The sequence below is a fragment of the Danio rerio genome, chromosome 10 (assembly GCF_052040795.2).
Source record: "Danio rerio strain M-AB ecotype USA chromosome 10, GRCz13ab, whole genome shotgun sequence".
NCBI lineage: Eukaryota > Metazoa > Chordata > Actinopteri > Cypriniformes > Danionidae > Danio > Danio rerio.
The window spans coordinates 46380933-46386918 of NC_141030.1; the positions used below are offsets into that span (position 1 = coordinate 46380933).

The 5986-nt window shown below is 36.7% G+C and overlaps 1 long non-coding RNA gene across 1 annotated transcript; it reads left to right on the forward strand.

Annotated features, from left to right (window-relative positions):
- LOC147835177 (uncharacterized) lies at window positions 1-4552 on the forward strand. Its single transcript, XR_015501656.1, has 3 exons — window positions 1-1675; window positions 3000-3283; window positions 4068-4552. It is a non-coding gene; the product is annotated as an uncharacterized LOC147835177 (long non-coding RNA).
- The last annotated feature ends 1434 nt before the right edge of the window (window positions 4553-5986 follow it).

Sequence of the window (5986 nt, forward strand, 5' to 3'; positions counted from 1 at the left end):
TGCTAAATTATGAACGTATATATGTCAGATATCTAAGTTATAAGTGTGATAGTAGGGTCGTGTATCACTAAAGATGATTATTTAGCATAAAACAATGTACATTTACCTTCATACAACATGAATTACAATGCATATTTGTATCATTTTCTCCATTATTGCATGAAAATGATCACTAAAACTGACAAAAGACTCAAAGTATATATAATATATGACAAATGGTGTTAAATTAAGAACTTATTTGTCAGGTATCTGCATTATAAGTGTGAGAGTGGGGTCTTGTATCACTCTAAAGATGATTATTTAGCATCAAACGATGTACATTACAAACATTATCCTTCATCCGACATGCATTATGATGCATTATTCGTATAATTTTCACTGTTATTGCTTGAAAACAACCACTAAAACTGATAAAACATCTAAATTATACATAAAATATGACAAATAGTGTTAAATTATGAACGTATATATGTCAGATATCTAAGTTATAAGTTTGATAGTAGGGTCGTGTATCACTAAAGATGATTATTTAGCATAAAACAATGTACATTTACCTTCATACAACATGAATTACAATGCATATTTGTATCATTTTCTCCATTATTGCATGAAAATGATCACTAAAACTGACAAAAGACTCAAAGTATATATAATATATGACAAATGGTGTTAAATTGAGAACTTATTTGTCAGGTATCTGCATTATAAGTGTGAGAGTGGGGTCTTGTATCACTCTAAAGATGATTATTTAGCATCAAACGATGTACATTACAAACATTATCCTTCATCCGACATGCATTATGATGCATTATTCGTATAATTTTCACTGTTATTGCTTGAAAACAACCACTAAAACTGATAAAACATCTAAATTATACATAAAATATGACAAATAGTGTTAAATTATGAACGTATATATGTCAGATATCTAAGTTATAAGTTTGATAGTAGGGTCGTGTATCACTAAAGATGATTATTTAGCATAAAACAATGTACATTTACCTTCATACAACATGAATTACAATGCATATTTGTATCATTTTCTCCATTATTGCATGAAAATGATCACTAAAACTGACAAAAGACTCAAAGTATATATAATATATGACAAATGGTGTTAACTTGAGAACTTATTTGTCAGGTATCTGCATTATAAGTGTGAGAGTGGGGTCTTGTATCACTCTAAAGATGATTATTTAGCATCAAACGATGTACATTACAAACATTATCCTTCATCCGACATGAATTATGATGCATTATTTGTATAATTTTCTCTGTTATTGCTTAAAAACAACCACTAAAACTGATAAAACACTTCAATTATATATAAAATATGACAAATGGTGTTAAATGTCAAATATCTGCATTAAAAGTGTGAGAATGGGGTCCTGTATCACTAAAGATGATTATTTAGCATAAAATGATGTACATTACCCTTCATACGACATGAATTAAAATGCATTATTTGTATAATTTTTACTATTACTGCATGAAAACAACCACTAAAACTGATAAAACACTCAAATTATATATATAAAATTAAATTTATATGTTAAATTATGAACTTATTTGTCAAATTTCTGCATTGTAAGTGGGAAAGTGGGGTCTTTTATCCCCCTACATACAATTATTTACCATAAAATGATGTATATTATATACATTATACTTTATACCAGTGGTTCTCAACTGGTTTGGCCATGGGACCCACATTTTTACATGGTCATCAAGCCGCGACCCAAATTTTTAGGAATTATAATATGATATTAGGAATTATAATTCATTTGTATTTAATTGTTAACATACACGACTAGTGACAGATAAATTATGAGAAAATCACCAAGACTTACAAATAAACAATATTTTATTGCTCTCATTTAACAAAATAGATCAAATTATAGAAATATTACAGAGTAAAAACGTCAAATACTGTAAACAGTGGTTAGTGCAAGGAAAAGTTAAGTTACCATGAACTAAACTGAACTGTTTATAAAACATTAACACTGATCTGGTTGAACTGAACAGCAACCAGCAAACTGAAGTAAACTTATTAAAATAATCATAACCAATTTATAATAATCAGCAGTTATTTGCTGTTCTGCATTTGTGTGGGCTTTCTTGGCCATTGCTACACGGTGAGCACAGTAAGATGTACTTGTACTTGTTTTGAACATGAATATGTCAGGCACTAGTCGTCTTAGAAAAATAGTCCACTGGTTTTTCCTTGTAACTGGGATGTTTGGTTTCTAAATGTCGTTTTAATTTAGGTTTCATTTCTCTCGTGAAAGCACCTCACTACATATGACACACTGAGGTTTTAAGCCTTTTTGTCGTCAAAATATGTAAATCCACACTTTACATATTCGGGGTCGTACTTGCGCTGGAATTTCACATGTCAAAAGGGTATATGAGGAGCTTACGTTAGTGTTGTTCCCATACTGATAAACTTCCGGTGCCTGTTATTGTGGACTTTTTTTCCCATTTTATACGGTTCCTTTTACAGCATCGATGTTGTAATGTCATTAAAATACATTCATTTAGTTGCTCAAGCGAAAACGAGAAAAAAAGCCGTTTACTCGCACACGCCCCTCAGAATCAGCAGGCTAGCGCAGAAGCTCCATTAAATATACTGGGGTAAAATAAATGCTCATATTATAAAGACATGGCGGGGGGAAATGTAATTTAATGCGGCGCTTCTTGTATAATCTGAGGCCCACTTTATATCGGATATCACTCAGCCAGTGGAGATCGCTCGATTTTTAAAGAAAACAGACCTTAAACGCGCCGGTTTTTGCATTGCAGTTCGCCAAAAGCGCTTTACCCAGGTTACTGGCAAATTAAAAGTCCCACTAGCATGTTTCGGCACGTACATTTCAAAATAAAAAGTCCAATATAAGCAAAATACTTTAAATATTAAACTTTTGTTGTTTTTTTGATCACACACTCCGCGACCCACTGTGGGTTGCGACCCACCAGTTGAGAAACACTGCTTTATACAACAGTAATTATAATACATTACTTATAATTTTCACTGTTATTGGATAAAAACAACCACTAAAACTGACAAAAGACTTAAATTATAAATAAAATGACAAATGGTGTTAAATTGAGAACTTATATGTCAGGTATCTGCATTATAAGTGTGAGAGTGGGGTCTTGTATCACTCTAAAGATGATTTTTTAGCATAAAATAATGTACATTATGTACATTACCCTTCATAAGACAAGAATTATAATGCATTATTTGTGTCATTTTCACATCTTATTGCTTGTGTCACAATCACCAGCGATCGTTAACTCCATAGACCGCTGGAATACACTCGCAATCACGTATGGACTACAAATTTGCCATTGTTGGACTACAACTTCATGCATGCACTCCTCTCACACACAGATGTTCCTCATTCTGACTGATTACACACACACCACTGGAGGATTGTCAAGGACTGATTACACACACTATTTAAGCAGCACATGCACTCACTCCAGTTGCCTTGTCTTGTTTTGAGTTGCGGCCACGACTCTGGCAGCTGGCGTCGACTCAAAACAAGACAAGGCAACTGGAGTGAGTGCATGTGCTGCTTAAATAGTGTGTGTAATCAGTCCTTGACAATCCTCCGGGGGTGTGTGTGTAATCAGTCAGAATGAGGAACATCTGTGTGTGAGCGGAGTCAGGGCCGGAGCAAGCTGAACTGCCGCTCTAGGCAGAGGACGATCACGCCGCCCTCAACCCCAATGTGAAAACAAAAGTGACCGGTTATAAAAATGAAGTGAGGTGTCGAGGACCTCTATTCTGCCGTCCTATGCGCGGATATAACAGAGGACATTCGGGTGCTGACGGAGGTGTCGCTGACGCCGCCCTCTCTATTCTGTCACCTATGCGCGAATATATCTGAGGACGCGGGTGGTGAGGGAGGTGTCGCGGACATAACGGAGGACGCGGTTATGCAGTTGGAAAGGGAGGTGTCGCGGACCTATGGACGCGCCGGCCCTGAGCGGAGTGCATGTATGAAGTTGTAGTCCAACAATGGCAGCTTTGTAGTCCATACGTGATTGCGAGTGTATTCCAGCGATCTATGAAGTTACGATTGACAGCTTGAAAACGCTCAAATTATATATCAAAGATGACAAATGGTGTTTAATTATAAACTTATTTGTAGATATCTGCATTATAAGTGTGATAGTGGGGTCTTGTATGACTCTGAAGATGATTATTTAGCATTAAATGTTGTACATTATATACATTCTCCTTTATATCTGTAGTTTGGGAATCACTGGTTTAATGAATTATACCTTTTACTATTTATTGTGTTGCTTTGGTGAGATCGCTTACGCTGAGTTTCGACTATTGAATTGTGCCTCTGTAATATATTTAAATTAGGTGTTCGCTTAAAAACACTAGAGTAGATATACTGTAGGCCTACATGACTGTGCCGATACCGCTCTGGTATTCTGTATTTTCTTGACGATGGAAAGTGACTAAAGTGTTTGGTGTTGACGTTCTTGTTGCCTTATAAATGCTTTAGTGCAAATAAATCTGCAAAAATGACAAACATGTAATTTTCTTCTGTCACTCATTGTCGTCTCTCGCTCATCCTGTGCTGCTGCAGCGTTGATTATAATTGCATGCATGTTTTTTTTTCCTGCTCATTACTGAAGATGAGCTGATTTGCATATGCAGCAGGTGTGTGTGTGTGTGTGTTGTCTAAGTGCGTGTTTATAGACCGACATCTTTTTTTTCTTAGGTAATGTTTCGCCTGAGGCCCGTCACAGTGAGTTTAGTTAAGTTGGTGTGTTGGAAACAAGATTGCTGTCTGAAAGGCAATTTGCCAAGCTTGTATTTGAGAAAAAAAAAATATATATATATATATGACAAGAGCATGACAGTGCTTTCGTCACAGATACAAGAGGGAAAATCATTTTATGGCATCTTTGCGGTGATAGACAACACTAATAATGATATCTACATTTTGTTGATGCTTAAGTTCAAAGTGCACAGTAAAAATATATATTTAATTAATTTATGCTTTTGAATTGCATTATCAGACCTTGATCATTTTTTACCAACAACTTTTGATGTTGAAAAGGTTGAAAAAATTACTTTCATTGACATTTTTAATAGATTGAAGTGATATATTGTCAAGGGGTGTCAAAATAATTGTTTCTTCGATGCACCGCGATGCAAATGCGATCAATTCGGTACTGGTTCATTAATAATTATAACCGGTTATTATGTACAGATTTCATTTGTCACATGTGCGTTAAGGCTGATTTATACTTCTGCGTCAAACTCCGGCGTATGCTACGGCGCTGACGCATAGCCCTTCGCCGTGGCCGTCGCTGACGTGCACCTCTCAAAAAATGTAACTACACATCGCAACGACGCGTAGCGCAAGCTCTGTTATTGGTCGGCTTGGTAGCGCTGACGAGTCTGGGCAGGACCGAGAGCCGCGTGAATGGTGCGAGCCTGATGAAGCGATTGTTTACAAGTGTGGAGTCCCATGAAGGAGCTCCGGATGGAGAGTTTTGTTTTGTGTTTACCTCATAGTTAAAGTTGTTGCACGTCCGCCGGTTCCTGCCTCAAAATGAGTGAGTTTGAGCCACTTGTACATCCCGGAAGTGTTCAGGAAAAGCAAAACAGCAGAGAAGAAACTCGACACAGAGGAACATTTACACCTCACTGCCAACTAGCGTTTCGGAAGTGTTAATTCAGACCAACAGAGACAGAGCGCAGAAGTATAAATGCACAGCTACGCGCGTTGCATGCGCCATGGGTTACGCCTGTCACTTGACGCAGATGTATTACCCAGGCTTTATATGGCGATAGCTTACAATGCGAAAGAGGAGACCAGGTGTAATTAAAACGCTAAAACTACTCAAAAAGCAGATAACTGTGCACAAATGAGTGCTTGTGAGTTTGCTGGACAGTCTTTAGGGGGTCGCAAATTCTAAACTCAGGTTCCCATCAGGCTACGCACATCGGCGCTGC